This window comes from Lolium rigidum, chromosome 1 (genome assembly GCF_022539505.1).
Source record: "Lolium rigidum isolate FL_2022 chromosome 1, APGP_CSIRO_Lrig_0.1, whole genome shotgun sequence".
Classification (NCBI taxonomy): Eukaryota; Viridiplantae; Streptophyta; class Magnoliopsida; order Poales; family Poaceae; genus Lolium; species Lolium rigidum.
Genome location: NC_061508.1, coordinates 214,877,042 through 214,896,819, shown reverse-complemented (window position 1 = coordinate 214,896,819; position 19,778 = coordinate 214,877,042).

Here is a 19,778-nt window from a genome sequence, read left to right as displayed (position 1 = left end):
CAAGACAAAAAGTCCTTAGGCAAATTCGCAGGCATAAAAAGGAATGATGATCAGTCGGAAAACTTACCGCGGTGCCGGCGCCATTCGTGTGTATGTCAAAATTACACACATGAGTGTGGACGTCGCGCGGGATCTTGATCAGAACCCGGAGCCGCTTGTCCAAGGCGTCGGAGGAAAGGTTGTCCTTAGTGGCGCGTATGGTGTCGTCGCGGCCGATGTACTCGTACATCAGGCGATCTCGATGTTGGAGAGGCTGGATCCACTTGGTGAACCATGACAACGTCAGGTCCTTCCCCGAGAAGCCAGACTCCTTTAGCTTGCAGATATACCTGGGCATGTGTCGGGCCGGGCCGGGCCTCGGGCCGGCCCGAGGTAGGCCCGACGCAAAATAATCCGGCCCAAGCCCGGCCCGGCCTGACCAAATTCCCACCAAGCCCGTCGGGCCGTCGGGCCGCGGGCCGGGTCGTAGTGTTAAAGTGAGTTTTCGGGCAACCCAGGCCCGGCCCGGCCCGGCAGTCGGGCCAACATCTCTGGCCCAAGCCCGAGTTTTTCGGGCCGGGCCGTCGGGCTGGGCTGCCCATGGCCAGGTATACTTGCAGATCCGCCTTACCATCCTTGTCAGTTGCGGTGACTCGGAGATATGAGGGCAGTTTGTCCAGGTGGGGGTCTTGCTGGTGGGCCCATCCTTGAATTCCGGCAACATCTTTGGGCTGACCGGATCGGAGACATCCTTCACATAGAAGAATCCCCCGGACCAATATCTCACGGATTCGTGACGATCCTTATGGGGATAGGTGCGGCCAGGGCGGATCTTGAAGGTGATGCTTCCGCAGGTAGCGAGCGAAGAAGTTTGTGTCACCATCTCCTTCTTGACGGAGAATAAATACTGGAAGAGGGGCAGGTCTGGTCTTACCCGGAGGTGGCCTTCACACAAAGCGACGTGATTGGCAATGGAGAGGACGCTGTTGAGCGAAATATTATGGGGTTGCAACTTGTATGCCTCGAGGATCTCTAAGAAGAAATCGCTCGGGGGCAGCGAAATCCGCGTTCCACCAGCGCCCTCGTCAGTACCCATTCTCCGGCTTCATGCGCTGGGCTCAGGGAACCCGGAAACCACCCGCCAGGAGTTGGGTTTGAGGAACCCTTCCGCCTCGAGGTTGCGGAGCTCGTTCTCTGTAATGGCGCAGGGCCACCATAGCCCCTTAGCCTCGCCTTCGCGAGATCGGGCCTTTGATTTTTTGGCGGCAGCCTCGTCCACCTTCTTCTCCATCTGCTTTTCTCCGGCTAAGTCCGAAGGAGTAGCAGAGGTTCCCTCGATGCTCTTGCCGGATCCCTTGGAAGGGTCCAACTGGACAGGGACGAATGGCGGAGGGGCGGAGGAAATAGGCGTTGCCGCAATGGGTTCCGTATGCGATGGAGGCGGAGTAGAGGAAGACATCTACAATTTGCAGGTGAACTAACTTAGTCGGAACTACATCAACACGCTAGTCGTCCCTACCAACACCGACGAAAAAGTTTGAGCTGAAGACTTACCGGAGAAGGTTTCCGCGGTGGTCAGAGACTCAGAGTCGCCGGTGACGAGGAATTTGTTGCGGTGGCTCGCTGAAGTTAAGAACAGGATGAACACGACGCGGCTGCGCTGGCTCCGGCGAAGTTCCGGCAGACTACGGCACGGCGGAAGACTTGAGCTCGGTGGCGGCGCTTGCACGAGAGGTGAAATGGGGGAGAATGGGGTGATTAGGTGTGTGCGGTGGGGATATTTATAGGCGCGGGATGAGATCCGTGCTCCGCATCCTGTGGTTGGAACGCAAGCGTCGCACCGTTGGATGATGGACACGTGTAGAAAACCCTAGTGGTAAAAATGGCTAAGGATAAGTTACCGTTCAAATTACCCGAAAATGGCGTCAAGATTGGCGGAACCGTTTGAACCTTTTAAGGCTCCGGGTATGAATTCAAAACGACAAACCATTGTCTTAGCAGGGGAGTAACCCGGAGACTTGTTGTAAAAATAAGGTCGATGGATGAAGTCCCGCGGGATAAAGGATCTTTCCGGCATGCAAGCTCGAAAGGGAAGAATCGTGAAGTTGGAGTTCTTTAAGTTTCCCCATGTTACCGGGAGGATTGTCGGAAGTAAAGATGATTCAAGCAAGGCGTAAACGAGAGGTGAATCTTGGAGAACTCTGGGGCTACTGTTGTGGGTATACTTCATGGGTGTACCATCGACAGTGCCTAGATCCGGCAAGCCCGGGTGGCCCATAGATGGTGATGGTGGCGTGTGGCCCATCGGGTGGCCCAGTTGTTGTAGATCAAGAAGGATGAAGTCCAGCCGAGGAACAAGGAGCCGGATCCACCAACCGACACTGTAAGTCAAATCCTGCCTAGCCCATCAGGGGTAGCCGGATCCAGTACGGCGTACAAGGGAAGGCGGATCCTTGACGTGCCCGGCAATGTAGTATTCCGTAATTAGGTGACTTGTATTCCGGCTAGGACTCTCCATGTAAACCCTAGATCCTGGCGCCTTTATAAGCCGGATCCTGGGAGCCCTAGAGGCACAACCACAACTCATTGTAACAACACGAAAGCGCCCAGATAATTCCAGACAAGCAACAGTAGGCCCTGTCATCCTGCAGGTGTTCCGAAGCTGGGTAAATCGCGTACCACCGTCCCGAGGACTCTCCACCGATGGCCCCTACTTCTTCCCCCCCCTCGTGAGGATCCCTCCTCCGAGGTACCGTCGAATTGGCAACGACACCAGGTTTAGAGGCTACAAAATGAGAGAACACCAAAGTGTGCATTGCATTCATGCATAGAAAATCCGGGGAATTTTCATGCTTCAAATAAAACCTGTCACAGTAACTGAAGTTTCACTTGACTTGCTGGAATTGAAGTAGATCATGAAGTCAAGCGCTATAAACTTCACTGTGATGTTTGCTAAAACTTTGTTTTGGGTAGAGATGATTTGATATATGGGCTAGATCAAATGGAATTAGCTTTACAATAACAACACCTTAAGTAAGGGTCAACTACAGGATCTTATAAAATATCTCAACATGACATTCCTTACAACAACACATGAATAATTATTCAACTATAAACCAAAGAACACAATTAATCAAGAAACTATTCTTTACTTATCTTTTCCACGTATTTTACTAAATAAATATTCCTACCATGATTCACATGGTATATCTTTTCAACTACAATACTTGAATCCATGTCAATGACATTCATACTAGTTACTTATTAAACTTTGAATATTCCAATCTTGTTTCTCCAAACTCATTCCTACTAACCCTCAGAGAAAGGAGAGAACCATCCATATGTTTATAATATCTCTTGAGTAGAAATTAGGTTGACATTCAAACCTTATCCAAGTGAGGTAATTATTGATACTAACTAATGTTATAAGAAATATAAGCTAAGAACTCAATACTAATTAACCTAGCAACACTTGATTATAAGTAAGAACATATTTTTACTAGTGATCCAAGAGAGGCAAGTGTTATGATTATTACAACTTGGTAATTCTCATAAACCCTAGAGAAATTCTACCTAACCAAGAGAGATCAAGCTAAAAATGTATACCCAAGTATATGACCAATACTTGATCTTGGAGAGGAGAACCATGATTCACTAATGAACCACTAGGAGGCCAATACCATGATCATTACAAATTGGGTAATGATCATATACCCTAAGAATCTAGCTGAGTGTGAAGAAATGAATAATAAAGAGAGATTAGTGTGGATTAAGTTAATAATGTCCAACCCATGACCATGCCTTGTAGATTTAGATGATAAGTAAAGCCTATGTGTTTAGTAGATCTCATCTATCAGATAAAATGATAGGTATACCATTAGTAATAAACCCTAGACCAATCCTCATGCCTTGAGTGGAGGAGTAATAGCATTACACCTAAACCTTGCTTATCCAAACACTTGAGACAACCTAGTTTTGTCTAAATCAAGAACTTTATCAATGGTGAGGAAGAGTAACCCTAGCCAATTAAATAGAACCATAGCTCATGCTTATACCTCAATCCCATTTAAGAATCAATTGGGATCCTAAGTAGAACACCACCGCACCTCATTTCCCTTTATGTTTCAATTAATGAAACATAAACCAAAACCCTAGATCATACCCACATTGAGCCTAGGTTTAAACCTTCACTTGTGCATCATGGATCACCAGTATAAACTCAAACCAGTTATACTTAAGATTAAATGTCATTTAGGTGATTTGAGTTAAACCAATGCTCAATTATATTTTGCCTTCCAAAGTAACTTGTTCAGTTGACCAAATGGAATAATATATTATAGATTGGACCATCACCTTAGCAAGTGAATTGACCATGATGAACATAGGATCTAACCTAAGTAATTCAAGCTAGAATTTGCTATGTAAGGTTACCAACTATAGAGTTTATTAAACCATCTTCTTAAATCTTTAGAAATAACAATTCACATAAAATCATGATCTAACACCATTCTCATTACCAATCATTTTAAAGTCTAGCCATAATTAAAATATATCTGAACAATCAATATTGTTAAGCACCCTAGCAAAATATAATAATATTTTTTTATCATGCATCTGTTATAAACTTCAAATCACTTAAACATATTTTGGTTCCTAAATAAAAAGGAATTGAAAGGATCACATAGAGTCACATCTATTTTAAATTTAGAATGCACCTCACAAGAACACAAATTTAATCAAATATTAAATATTTATTTGAACAACACAATTATGCAGTAAATATTTAAGAACCTACAAGAATAACCAGAATTCAAATTTGAATTCAAACAACAAGATAGAAAACAGAAAATAGAAAAGAAAAGAAAACAGATAAAAGAAAAAGGATACTTACCTGTTCAGGCCACCACAACCCAGGAGAAAGCCCACAATGCAGCCCAGTCCATCGCCAGAGGCAGCCCACGCCAACGTACCGATTCATGAGGAGAAGGTCGTCTTCTTCCTCCTCTCTCGCATGCTCGACACGGCACCATCGCCGGCCACGTCTACGTCACCGATAAAAGATCTCCGGACGTCGCATGCGAGATCAACACTTCTTCCAATCTCTCTTGCGTCCCTCTCATCCATATTCATTAAGATTCGTGCCCGACAGTAGCTCACCATCACCCGCAGTATCCCGGCCATCACCGTCGACGAAAGGATGAATCAGATCTCGCCGAGCTCTATAAATAGGCCACGAGCTTCTCCAGGAAACCCTAGTACCTCGCCGCCCATCCATTTCTTCTTAGACACCCTCTATCTCTCGTGTTCTTCCACTCACTATCGCCGGCGTCGTGGAAGAACTCGATGGTACAAGCCATCCCCGAGCAAACCGAGCAGTCCAGGCGACGCACATCATCACCAGGAGCATCCTGGAGGAGCACAACATCAAGGGGAGCAAGGAGGAGGGAGAATTTTGGCGTTCCCTTTCCCTCATGTTCGCCAGAAAACACTTGATTGCCATCGTCTCCGACCACCCCGAGCATCAGCAAGTGGTTCATCAGCATGTGGTCAATCGTGCGCATCTCCAACATCCTTTATTTCTTCCTAAAGCGCTTTTCTATCGCCCGATTGATTAGTCGCCGGAGTTCACCGCCGCGGTAGTGCTCGCTGGAGCTAACTCCGGTGACCTTTTTGTAGCAGCACCACCACTATCGTGCTCAGCATGATGAGGCAGTTCGTTTGGTATCCTCCGCGCACCCGCGGGATGGCCAGAACACCGTCGCCGTCGTTCACCGGCGTGTTCTCCGGCGAGAGCAACGTGTCCCTGCCACCTCAGCAGCTTTGACCTGGTCTTCTGCCCGCATGGCAGTTGACTAGTCAAAGGTCCCACTTGTCCGTGTCTAGGGGTATAATCGAACCGGTACAATTAGTATTTTCTAGTTATTTCAAATTCCAGAATATTGCTGAAACTTTGTTGAAATAAATAAAATTCATTTCAACTTAAAAAAATACAAATGAGATATCTAAATGCTCACAAAAATAAATCCTATCCAATAAAAATATAATATAAAAATGTTTGTCAAAATAAAAATTCACTTATTTTAACCTTTATAATTTATGCCTTTTCTTTTATCCTTAATTCAAATAAAATTTATTAATTAGTTTAGTTTCAAAAATAAATAATAGCTAGTCAGTAAGTAAATAAAATATTAATATTATTTTGCTTTATCATATTTCATCAACTAAAATATTAGTAGTATTTTCCAAACCCTAAATTACAAAATTATTATTTACCATTTTCTTTAAATAATAATAAAGCAAGAAAATGTTAAAAGTTAATATTATTTTTGTAGTCAAAAGTTATTTATTTACTTGAACCTTTTTAGTCAACAAGTTATTATTTTAAAATTTAATAACAACTATAAAACCCTAATTTCTAAATTAAACCCTAAATAGTATTTACCTTAATTATTAAATCTTTTGAAAATTAATAAAATGTTAAAACCATTATTAATTTTATTTCAAAATACTTAATCATGTTAACTCTATTACTAATTGTTATTTTAACAATAATATCACAACTTAGAAACCTAGTTCTAAAATAAATAGAAACTTAACCTCATTATTTTATGTGATCATCCCAAATTGTTTTCAACTCTAAAACCCTAGGGGTTTATCACATGTGATCATATGAACTTCACCTTCACCTATAGATCCTTATTATGCAACAAATTAATGCAAGTCATGATCTACTAAAATAAAACTAGGCCTAATCATATGAGATCATCATTTCATGTCTTCGTTTTTGAATAAACCTTATATAACCAACTAGTGCCACCTAGGTATAAACCCTAATTTGTTACTCTCTTATTAGCACCATTGATCACCACTCCTTAATAGTATACTATTGGAATCAACCTTAACCACCATTATTTAGTAGAACCATGGGATCACTCGTAATACCAACCTTGTGTAGTAATTCACATCACATGCTCATATTCAACTAAAACTTACTTGAGGATAATAAATCAACTAGTTTAGAAACCCATTATTGATTACTTAGTGAAGAAAATGAGAAGTCATAGTAAAACCTAATGTTTAACTCATGGTACCACCTTGATAACCATCCTTTGATAGGATACCTATGATCAACCATAGTAATAAACCTGCCAATACTTGCTGCATATAGACCTATTCTACTTAAGAACTAACTATTCTCTAGTAGTGAACTAAATGAATGCAATAATAAACCCTAGAATCCATAGCTCCTATTTGTAGTAATTCTTATTATTTATTAAACATGTTCTTCAAAATTTATTCTTTTGAAGTAAATAACAAGCAAACCATAGAAGCCAATAGTTCTTGCTTGAAATACTTCTTATTTATTATGTAACTTGTTCTTCAAGAGTTATTCTTTTGATGTACATAATAAATAATCATCAACCATGCACTATAGAACTTAAAACTGACAACTGCTCTTTACATATTATTCAACTACAATTCCTGTATGTGTATGCTTGTTATGATGCATTATGTCACTTGTTCATGATACTAATATAACCAAAACCTAATAAGAACCTTGTTTGAGAACCATTCTAAAGTGCAACACACCCTAAAGAATTCTTCACAACTCACCTAATCCTAAATCATCGGGGTTAGATTACGCTCGGGGCGATTGCATCTCATACTATGCATTATAGCATCTTTGCCAGTTCTTTAAACATTGCTCTTACCGGAAGATGATGGTATTTCAGAATTTGGAGTTATCACATATCGAAGCTTTTGCCTGCATAATCTTGCAGTCAAGAAAGGCAAGTTCATCGCTTGCTCATGTCATTTTATTATTTTTTATCAAACTATATGCAAAGTACTATACTTATCACTCTTGCATTGAAAAGCAAAATTTTATTTTACAATTATGAATATGACTATGTGGTGGGCAATGGAACCATGGTATGTGTTGATTGGTGGAGGTTCCATTGCAAGGGTACTACTCATCTAGGACTAATCACCAATGTCGTCTAGTGATTCTAGCGCCATGCATATCGCGTTAACCATAAGATCTATAATGGCTCTGGGGAAGTCAGCTGTATCTTTTCCCTTCTGCATATCAACGGACTTGATAGAGCCTGGTTGGGTGTTGTGATAACACCGCAAAGACGTTGGGAAATCCTTTTCAATCCCCATCCATGTGGATAAGAGCGCTCTACCGTCTATGATGGATTGTCCATAGCATATCGTGGGTAAATCCGTATGAACGGAAGATGTCTACCGAGGATATGTGAGTGGGACAAAGGATGGGTATGCAGGGTCGCGGAGAAGGTAGTGATTGGCTTCGATCTTATACTGGGCCTCGCACCAAGGAAGTGTGGACGAAATCACGTGCTCGGTTGGCAACAAGGATAAGGTCTCTTATGGGAAAAGTAATGCACATCTGCAGGGTGTATTGAATTGTGGCTTGTTACTCTCTGTTCCGGGAAGGGAACTACGAACGAGGCAGGAAAGGAACTCCATGAAGTTCTCGTCAACCTATGAAGACCGTCGGGCATAGTTTTTAGAATAAAATAAACCTTTTGAAGAAATGTTTACAAAAACTTGCATTCGCCTATGACTTTCTGGTATGTGGCTGTAGCTAGTGCATGATACACCTATTTCCTATAATGAACTTGTTTAGTACGCTCGTACGCATCCCTCTTTGAATCCCGTGCTTAGTTATGGAGGCACCGGAGGAGGAACTACCGTGGAACTCGAAGACAAAGGAGTCAACTGCAACAAGATGAAGAATCCAATCAAAGAAGTCAATGGAGTCAACTTCTGCATTAGCTAGAGTGGAAACTTAGACTAGTAATAGAAGGAAACCTTTCCCTAATCCTAGCACCTAAGTAGCTAGAGTTCTATAGCAAGTCAAGTATCTTTAGAGCTAGAATTAGCAATAAGTTAGACTACGAGTCATTCTTCTGGAGCTTTATTTGAAGTTTACCTCACTGTAAAGTAGGAGACTATGTGGATCTTCTGTAAACAGTTTGTGTATCCTTCTATAGACATGCCTTGGACTCACATATGTTTCTGTTGTACAACTCTGAGGGATGTAATATGAGTGGAACGGTGTTTCACTTGTGTTATGTCAACGACTTGTGTACTACACCATGCAGTGGTATGCTGGGTCACTGCAGCTAGATTCTTACAATATAGACGGTAGGTCTAATAATTTACTGATGCTACTTTTCAATAGCTCAAGACGCAAGTGCACCATTAGAGCATCTCCAGTCGTGTCCCCCAAACCGCCCCCAAAGGGATTTGGGGCGCGCTGGACAAAAAAACATTCCCAACCGCGTCCCCCAAAGTCGGTTTTTTTCCGGCGCGGCCCGATACGGTGTCCGACGCCCCGAGCCCGTCCCCGCTACACAGGGGACGCTCCGGGGATGCCGGACACACCGAAAAGCGAGGTGGCACATGAAAATTTCGTCCCACTCCCGCCAAATCGTGCCCCCTCCCGCCACATCGCGTCTCTCCCGCCGCGCATTTCTGCCGTCCCAACACATTTGACCTCCTATCCCGCCGATTCATTTCTCCCTCCCACCGTCGCTGCTCTGTTCCTCCCGCCGCCGCTACCCTCTCCTCATCCATGGCGCCACCGACCGACCCCAAAAAGATGGCCAAGAAAGCGGCCAAGAAGCCGCCGGGCAATGAGACGAAAGGGGCAAAGGCGCCCTTCGCGAAGCAGCGGAAGGCGCGGCTCCAAAGAAGAAGCCGGAAGGCTGGACCGATGATCAGTGGCATCAAGACTGTCTGCGCCGGAAGTTGTCGACGGCGGAGCAGAAAGGACGGAGGGCGGCGCAACAGGAGAAGAAGGCACTGGCGACGCGCGCGCCCAGCACATGCTGGCCGGGTGTATCACTGCCACCAACGCGAGCCCATAGAGTACGTCGGCGCCGGTGTACGCTCCAGGAGTGCTCTCTCCGTCGACATCCGGGTTCTACAACGACGGCCCCTCCGGCATCTCCGGGTGCGTGACGCCAAATGATACGTCCATTTTGCATCACTATTTTATATCATAATTTACTCGTTATTCATTGATATATTTCATATTTAGAGATGATACTTATGTTATTTCATCTATTTTGCATGTTTCATGATTATTGGAGAATCGCGCACCGGAGTCGGATTCTGCTGGAAAAAAGCACCGTCAGAATGCAATATTTCGGAAGATCAGCAATTGACGGAAATTATATGAAAAATCCTATTTTTCCAGAAGACGAAGAGAGCCAAAAGGAGGAGCCGAGGAGGGCCGCCATGGGCCCCCTTCATAGGCCGGCGCGGGCCCTGCCCTGGCCGCGCCGCCTTGTGGGGAGGGGGCCCACAACCCCTCTCGGCCTCCTCTCCTTCGCGTACTTCTTCGTCCCGAAAACCTAAGCTCCAGCAGGATAGTCGCGAAGAGTCACAGCCCGCCTCTGCGGGGCGGAAAACACCGGAGAGAAAAGAGCTCTCCCAGTAGCTGAAATCCACCGGGGAAATTCCCTCCCGGGAGGGGAAATCGACGCCATCGTCACCGTCATCGAGCTGGACATCATTGGGATCATCATCACCATCATCTCCATCATCATCACCGCCATCTCCACCGCTGCACCTCGTCACCGCTGTAACAATTAGGGTTGGATCTTGATTGTTTGATAGGGGAAACTCTCCCGTATTGATTTCTACTTGTTATTGATGCTATTGAGTGAAACCATTGAACCAAGGTTTATGTTCAGATTGTTATTCATCATCATATCACCTCTGATCATGTTCCATATGATGTCTCGTGAGTAGTTCGTTTAGTTCTTGAGGACATGGGTGAAGTCTAAATGTTAGTAGTGAATTATGTTGGATAATATTCAATGTTATGATATTTAAGTTGTGGTGTTATTCTTCTAGTGGTGTCATGTGAACGTCGACTACATGATACTTCACCTTTATGGGCCTAGGGGAATACATTTTGTATTCGTTTGCTAATTGCGGGGTTGCCGGAGTGACGAAACCTAAACCCCGTTGGTATATCGATGCAGGAGGGATAGCAGGATCTCGTAGTTTAAGGCCGTGGTTAGATTTATCTTAATTACTTTCTTGTATTTGCGGATGCTTGCAAGGGGTATAATCACAAGTATGTATTAGTCCTAGGAAGGGCGGTGCATTAGCATAGGTTCACCCACACAACACTTATCAAAACAATGAAGATTAATCAGCTATATGAAGCGAAAGCACTAGACTAAATTCCCGTGTGTCCTCAAGAACGTTTGGTGATTATAAGTAAACAAACCGGCTTGTCCTTTGTGCTAAAAAGGATTGGGCTACTCGCTGAAATTATTTCTCTCGCATTTTACTTACTCGTACTTTATTTACCTGCTATATCAAAACCCCCTGAATACTTGTCTGTGAGCATTTACAGTGAATCCTTCATCGAAACTGCTTGTCAACACCTTCTGCTCCTCGTTGGGTTCGACACTCTTATTTATCGAAAGTACTACGATGCACCCCTATACTTGTGGGTCATCAAGACTATTTTCCGGCGCCGCTGTCGGGAGTGAAGCGCTATTGGTAAGTGGAATTGGTAAGGAAAACCTTTACTCGTACGTGCTGATTTTATTTCGCCTCGCTGCTATAATTCATTATGGAGAGGTCTTCTCTTGAATTCCTATTTGGAAAATCTACTACTACTGCAACGGTAGTGGATGAGGCGCTAGGTGAGAAAGAGGTTCCATATAAAATACCTATGAAAATTATTGAACGTGTTGTGGATAACCGCTATGAAGGGGATGGAACTGTCCATCCTGGTGATCATTTACTGTTTTTACATGAATTATATGGGTTATTCAAATGTGCAGGTATTTCTATGGATGAAGTTAGAAAGAAACTATTCTCTATATCGCTGTCTGGTAAAGCGGCGCATTGGTATAAATTGCTGAAGAATGGTGATTCTCTTGATTGGAAGGATATTGTGCCTCTATTCTATTCTAAATTCCATCCTCCAAGTGAAATTCACAAAGATCGGAACCGCATATATAATTTCTGGCCTCATGATGGAGAGAGTATTGCCCAAGCATGGGAGAGATTGAAGTCTTTAATGCTCAAATGCCCCATTCATGAGCTTCCTGGTAATATTATTATTGATAATTTCTATGCAAGACCTGTCTTTTCAAGATAAGACTTTGCTCGGATACTTCTTGTTCGGATCATTTACACGCAACAAAGAAGAGTTTAAAAGGGACCTTCTTGATCGGATCCAGGAGAATACTCGAAGGATGGGAGAACGACAAAGATAGAGAGTCAGGTATAAACTATGATTATAAATGCATTGAGGTTTTTATGGAGACTGATAAATTTCGTAATATGAGTGCTACTTATGGTCTTGATTCTCAAGTCGTTGCAAACTTTTATAAAGCTTTTGCCTCTCACTTTGAATTGCCTAGGAAGAATTTCGATAAGTATCATGAACCATACAAAGATAAAACTGATTCATCTATAAATAAATGTGCTATAATTGAAACTGTTGATCATATTCTTCCTGAAGCATATTTTGAAAAAACTCCTTTTCCTGCTAAAATGAAGGAGTATTCTGTTATAACTAGTGCGGTTAATAAAAGTGCAAAGAAACCTATAGAACCTGAAGAACAAATAAAGGTTGAACCTGCTATTGCAATAGTTAAAGATCTTGTGACCGAAAATGTAGAAGATGGTCATATTATTTTCTGTGAAGATGCTTCTAATATTGTTTCGCATCCTAATAAGTCTAGGAAAGCTAGTGTTCCTATGCTCTCTGTTAGAATTGGTGATCATTGTTATTATGGTTTATGCGACATTGGTGCAAGTATTAGTGCCATTCCTTATGAGCTTTATACTGGAGATTATGCATGAAATTGGTTCTTGTGAACTTGAAGATATTGATGTGGTTATTCGGCTAGCTAATAGAGAAACTATCTCTCCTATTGGTATTGTTCGAGATGTGGAAGTTCTATGTGGTAAGATTAAATATCCTGCTGACTTTTGGTACTTGGTTTCGCTGCCGAGTAAGTCTTGTCCTATTATTTTTGGTAGACCTTTTCTAAATACTTGTGGAGCTGTTATAGATTGCAAGAAGGAAAAAATTGTGACTAAATTTGCTGGTGAATCTTATGAGTTTAATTTCTCTAAATTTGCCAAAACTCCTTACAAAGCTGAATTGCCTAATAATGATTTTAGAGTTGAACAATGTGCGTCTATTGCTCTTGCTCCTAATAATCCTTTGCAGCAACATTTGGAGGATAGTGAGAGTGAAGTTTTTAGGGAAGAAAGGAATGAGCTTGATGAAATTTTCCTTCGTCAACCTATTCTTAAACATGACTTGTCGGTTGAAGATTTAGGTACAACACCACCACCAAAGGAAGATCCTGTTTTCGATTTGAAGCCACTACCTGATAATCTTAAGTATGCTCATATTGATGATAATAAAATATATCCTGTTAATATTAGTTCTAAGCTTTCAGAATTTGAAGAAGAAAGGTTATTGGAAATATTGAAGAAACACCGAGGAGCTATCGGCTATACTCTTGATGACTTGAAGGGGATTTCTCCCACTATTTGCCAACATGCTATCAACATGGAAGATGATGCAAAGCCTGTTGTTGAACATCAGCGTCGTCTAATTCCTAAGATGAAGGATGTGGTAAGGAAAGAGGTATTAAAACTTCTTGAAGCTGGTATTATATATCCTATTGCTGATAGTAGATGGGTTAGTCCTGTGCATTGTGTTCCTAAGAAAGGAGGAATGATCTGTTGTGCCTAATGATAATGATGAGCTCATCCCTCAAAGAGTAGTTGTAGGGTATAGAATGTGTATTGATTATCGAAAAGTTAATAAGGTTACTAAGAAAGATCATTACCCTTTACCCTTTATTGATCAAATGTTAGAAAGGTTGTCTAAAAATACTCATTTTTGCTTTCTTGATGGTTATTCTGGGTTCTCACAAATTGTTGTTAAAGCTAAAGATCAAGAGAAAACTACTTTCACTTGTCCCTATGGAACTTATGCTTATAGACGTATGCCTTTTGGTTTATGTAATGCTCCTGCTACTTTTCAAAGATGTATGTCTGCTATTTTTCATGGCTTTTGTGAGAATATTGTAGAGGTATTCATGGATGATTTTTCTGTCTATCGGAATTCTTTTGATAATTGCTTGCGAAACCTTGATAAAGTTTTGCAGAGATGTGAAGAAACTAACCTTGTTCTTAATTGGGAGAAATGCCACTTTATGGTTAATGAAGGAATTGTATTGGGACATAAAATTTCTGAGAGAGGTATTGAAGTTGATACAGCTAAAGTTGAAGCAATTGAGAAGATGCCCTATCCGAGGGATGTTAAAGGTATTCGTAGTATTCTTGGTCATGCTAGGTTTTATAGGAGATTTATTAAAGATTTCTCCAAGATTTCAAAGCCTCTTACTAATCTTCTTCAAAAAGATGTACCTTTTGTTTTTGATGATGATTGTAAGGAAGCTTTTGAAACTCTAAAGAAAGCCTTAACAACTGCTCCTGTAGTTGAACCTCCTGATTGGAACTTACCTTTTGAAATTATGTGTGATGCTAGTGATTTTGCTGTAGGCGCTGTTCTTGGACAGTGAGTAGATAAAAATTAAATGTTATGCATTATGCTAGCAAAACTCTTGATGTTGCTCAAACAAATTATGCTACAACTGAAAAAGAATTATTAGCTGTAGTCTTTGCTTGTGATAAGTTTAGATCCTATATTGTTGATTCAAAAGTCACAATTCATACTGATCATGCTGCAATTAGATACCTTATGACGAAGAAAGATGCTAAGCCTAGGCTTATTAGATGGGTGCTTCTTTTGCAAGAATTTGATTTACATATTATAGATAGGAAAGGTGCTGATAATTTATCTAGATTGGAAAATACTGCTTACGATCCTGTTCCTGTTAATGATAGTTTTCCAAATGAACAATTGGCTGTAATAAAGGTGAGCTCGTGAGATAGTCCTTAATATGCTGATTATGCTAACTTTATTGTTTCCAAGTACTTGCTTCCAACCTTTTCAGCTCAGCAAAGGAGGAAATTCTTTTATGACTTGAGGCATTATTTTTGGGATGACCCACACTTATATAAAGAAGGAGTGGATGGTATTATGCGAAGATGTGTTCCCGAATATGAACAACAAGAGATATTGAGTAAGTGTCATGGTAGTGCTTATGGAGGACATCACGCCGGAGATAGAACCGCGCAAAAAGTTCTACAATCAGGTTTTTATTGGTCAACTCTCTTCAAAGATGCAAGGAAGTTTATTTTATCTTGTGATGAATGTCAAAGGGTTGGTAATATCTCCAGACTCAATGAAATGCCTATGAATTATACTCTTGTTATTGAACCATTCGATTGTTGGGGATTTGACTTCATGGGTCCTTTCCCTTCTTCAGAAGGTAACACTCATATTCTTGTCGCGGTTGATTATGTTACTAAATGGGTGGAAGCTATACCCACAAAAAGTGCTGATGGTGAGACTTCATTGAAAATGCTTTTAGATATTATTTTTCCTAGATTTGGAGTACCTAGATATATTATGACTGATGGAGGTTCTCATTTTATTCATGGTGGTTTTAGAAAAACTCTTGCTAAGTATGGTATTAATCATAGAATCGCTTCGCTTATCATCCTCAAACTAGCGGGCAAGTAGAATTATCAAATAGAGAGATTAAATCTATCTTGGGAAAGACTCGTTAATAAATCTAGAAAGAACTGGGCTATTAAATTGAAGGAAGCATTATGGGCCTATAGAACTCGCTTATAAAAATCCTATGGGTATGTCACCGTATAAAATGGTTTATGGGAAAGCTTGTCATTTACCTTTAGAACTAGAGCACAAAGCTTATTGGGCTGTAAGAGAACTAAATGAAGATCCTAAACTTGCCGGTAAGAAGAGATTGCTACAATTGAGTTCTCTAGATGAATGGAGAAGTGAAGCTTATGAAAATGCTAGACTCTTTAAAGAGAAAGTTAAGAAATGGCATGATAGAAGAATTATCAAAAGAGAATTTAATGTGGGAGATAAAGTCCTATTGTATCGGTCTCGTCTCAGATTTTTTGCAGGGAAATTACTCTCAAAATGGGAAGGACCATATGTCATTGTGGAGGTGTATCGTTCAGGGGCAATTAAAATTAGTTCTCTGCAAGGTGGTGCCACACAAGTAGTGAATGGACAAAGACTCAAGCACTATATCTCTGGAGATTCTTATAATGAAGATGTTGATGTTATTCAAGTGGTGACTCCGGAAGCTTTCATCAAAGATCAAATTGACAGTTCTGCAGAGTTCGACTTTGAATAGGTAACAGTGATCGGTAATAAAAAGTCCGCGTTTAACTTTCCGAACTATGTTTTTGCTATTTTCGGAAAATATGAAAAATTGCGAGATCGAAACGGAGTGGAGGAGACGCACGAGGGCGTGCCCCCATAGGCCGGCGCGGGCCCCAGCCTGGCCGCGCCGCCCTATGAGGACGGCGCCTCGTTGTTCCTCTCCGACTCTGGTTCGACCTGGTACTTTCCTTCTGTCGTGAAAATTTCTGCTATATAATCTCCCGGACCCCTAGAGGTCCGTATATCGTTTTCTCGTCGCGTTTTGTTTCGAGCTGTTTTCTGCCAGGATCTGTTTTTTGATCTAGAAGCATCATGGTCTCCAACAACAAGGACAAGGAGCCCTTGGAGGAAGATATTCAAGACCCCGATTTGAAGAAGGAAGTTGAGAGCGAGGATGAAGGAGAAGTGGAGGAAGTTCCTCGAGTGCACCCGCGCACCACCGTCGCAAGCATCAGAGTGGTGGCAAATCCGTTCAATACCAAGAAGAGCGCACGGATTAGCACCGGAGGAGGAGTCCCATGTCATTACCTAGCTCCAAGGACATCTCCTCCAGGCACTTACAAACCCTTCCACATTCTAATTCATAATAGTCAAACTGAAAGGGTTCCCAAGGTAGTATTGCCAAGCAATTGGGATATAGATCGTTCTAACACTGCAGGAAGGATGAAGCCTGAAGCTGAAGAGTGGGGAAACAACTCTAAGAGTTGGGACTCACCGTCTGACATACTTCTTAACCGCGTCGAGCAAAACTCGGAGCTGATCCGCAACCTCACTTACGAGATTGATGAGCTAAAGGAGCTGGTTAAGAAGCTTATCAAGGATTCACCATCACCACCGAAGGAGTAATTCATCATCGGTATTGGCATCCCCTTGGTTTGTTCCAAGCTTGGGGGAGTGTCGCGGTATCACATCATCACTATCTTTTACCTTTTTATTATCAAGTAGTGTCATATCATGAGTAGGGAAGTTATCATATAAGATGTGTTGTGGTATGGAAGTATCTCTCTTTAGTTGGTTATGTCGTCGTGGTGAACAGACAGATGCCATGGGATGGCTTAAGTTGGGGCCGAGTTGGACGCTAGAGGATTCGGGGGAGGGTTTTGGATCAGATAGGATGAATTTCCGGGTGCTTTCCTCAAGAACTTGGCCAAGGCCAGAGGTAGAAGAAGAGAGACACAAAGATGAACTCCGTTCTAGATCTTCTCTATTCCATGAAGAAGGTTACAGGTTTGTGCTTACAAGATAGCTCCTGAACACTACGTACCCGCGATGGGGGTGTGCCCCCTCTCCTTATATAGGGGAGAGGGAGGCTTACAGGGGAATAAACCCTAATGGCATCTTTGAACAGACAAACTACTTTACAAAGCTAATTTAATCATAGGTGACGCCGGTATCTTCTTTACTCGGGGAGGCTGGCGCCCTCCGGTTGCTTTTGGCGTCACCTTCCTCTTTTGGCGTCAGGGCTTCGTTTAAAGTCACTTTGCTTAGGTCATCCTTGTCCTCTAGCTCTTGAGAGAATCTTTGACCAGTCCTGCCGACGTGCTACAGTGCACTTCTTACCGGCAGTCCGGTGTCCTCTTAGCCGATACCGATATACCTCTCTTTGGGGATACCGGTATAGATTTAGTTAGCCAATCGTTTAACTTTTCTTTCCGGAATGAATATCAAACCAGGTACCTTGATGGCTCAAACCATCCGGTTTGGCATGCCTTTGGCATACCGGGGGTCATCCCCCCAACATTAGTCCCCGAAGCTGGTATAGTCCGGTGGAGTTTTATCCGACGGACCATGCCAGTTTCCCATATTACAAGGTACTGGTTTGATCTTTCCGGCACCCTGTTCGAAGATGCCGGCCTCTGTGCCTTGGCTTCCTTCCGTTACTTTCCGGATTTTCCGGTATCTTATGTCATTAAAGTCCTCCTCGGTGAAGTCGAGAATTTCTCGGGTACAGTGCCTGTCAGAGACATGCGCACTGTTTCTGACGCGTCAGTGTCAGTGGTCACTTCCCTTCAGCTTCTACGCCAGCATTAAATGTGCCACACCGGATCCTTCTGGCCATTCCGGATCCGTGCGGCGACCCTGTGGCCTCTTAATTTTTACGCGTGTATCCACGCGCCACGTGGTGACCCACGAGGCAAACCGCCGCGGCCCGACGGTTTTCGGCCCACTTCCTTTTCTCTCTATATAAAGGCAGAGCGGTTCCACTTCATCTTCTTCTTCGCACTTGCCCCCATTTCCAGAGCACTTCGAGCCCTTCGCCCTTTGCTTCCTTGCCATCGCCGGTTGCCGCCAGAGCGCTGCTCCTGACGAGGTTGCGACGCTCCTCCCGCTGCGCCGAAGCTTCTCACCGCGCGGAGTTCCTGCTGCGTTCCTTCTCCACTGCTACTTTGAGCTTCCTCCGGCGGACTTCGCCCTTCTCCGTCGCCGGCCTTCGTCGACGGCCACGGGCTCGCCATTTCTCCGGTGAACTTCTTCCTCGCGTCTCCCGCAACCTCAGGTGAGACCCAATGCATGTTTGCCCTCCTTTTCTCGTTTTCCAGATCTTGGGTTGGTAGCATATTTATTCTTTCTTTTCTTCTGCTTTTTCTCTTATTCGTAGATCTCCGCGCAAGGGTAGATCTTGGGAAATCAGTTTTTGGGTAGGATCCGGCATCTTGTAGATCCGTATGTCTAGAGGGGACCATCTTTCCGAATCTTCCTCCAGCAGCCACGGAAGTCAAGCTTTCGGCGAGCTCTGAGCTGAGCGTATCCGGATGGAAACTGATACCGGAACAAGTCAAGATGCCGGCAGTTCTAGCCAGGCCTCCGGGGCAGATCTTTCCGGCGTCACCCGCGGAGCCTGGAAGGGTTCCGAGGTGACCCAGCACGAGATTGGCTGGCTGTACCGGTCTAGAAGGATACCGGAAGGAGTATCCTGCCGGATTCCGGGCGACGAGATCGAACCGGACCTGGAAGATGGTGAGTTCGTCGTTTTTCTCGCCCACTTCGAACGCGGCTTCGGCCTTCCGGCCTCAGATTTCTTTCGCCGATTCCTTGATTTCTACAAACTTCAACCTCACCATCTTCCCGGCAATGCCATCTTCTATCTCTCTTGCTATGCAACCTTCATGGAGGCCTACATGGGTCTCCGCCCCACTCGCGAGACTTTTGCTCGCTTCTTTTCCCTTCGGATTAACTCCGTTCAGGGCAAAGAGATTCCCAAGCCTAAACCCCCCGTCCAATGTGGGTCTTGTATCATTGGGTCCCGCCAGGGGAGCCCCTTATTTAAGTTTGCCGGTCTCGACTCATGCTGAGCATGGGAAAGGACCTTTTTCTACGTGAAGAACGCTGGCGCCGCAGATCTTATCAACCTGCCGGCTTTCAATCCGGCAGTGCCCACGAAGGCCAACTGGAGCTACAACCCGAAGGACTCTCATATAGAAACCAACCGGATTGTACGCTT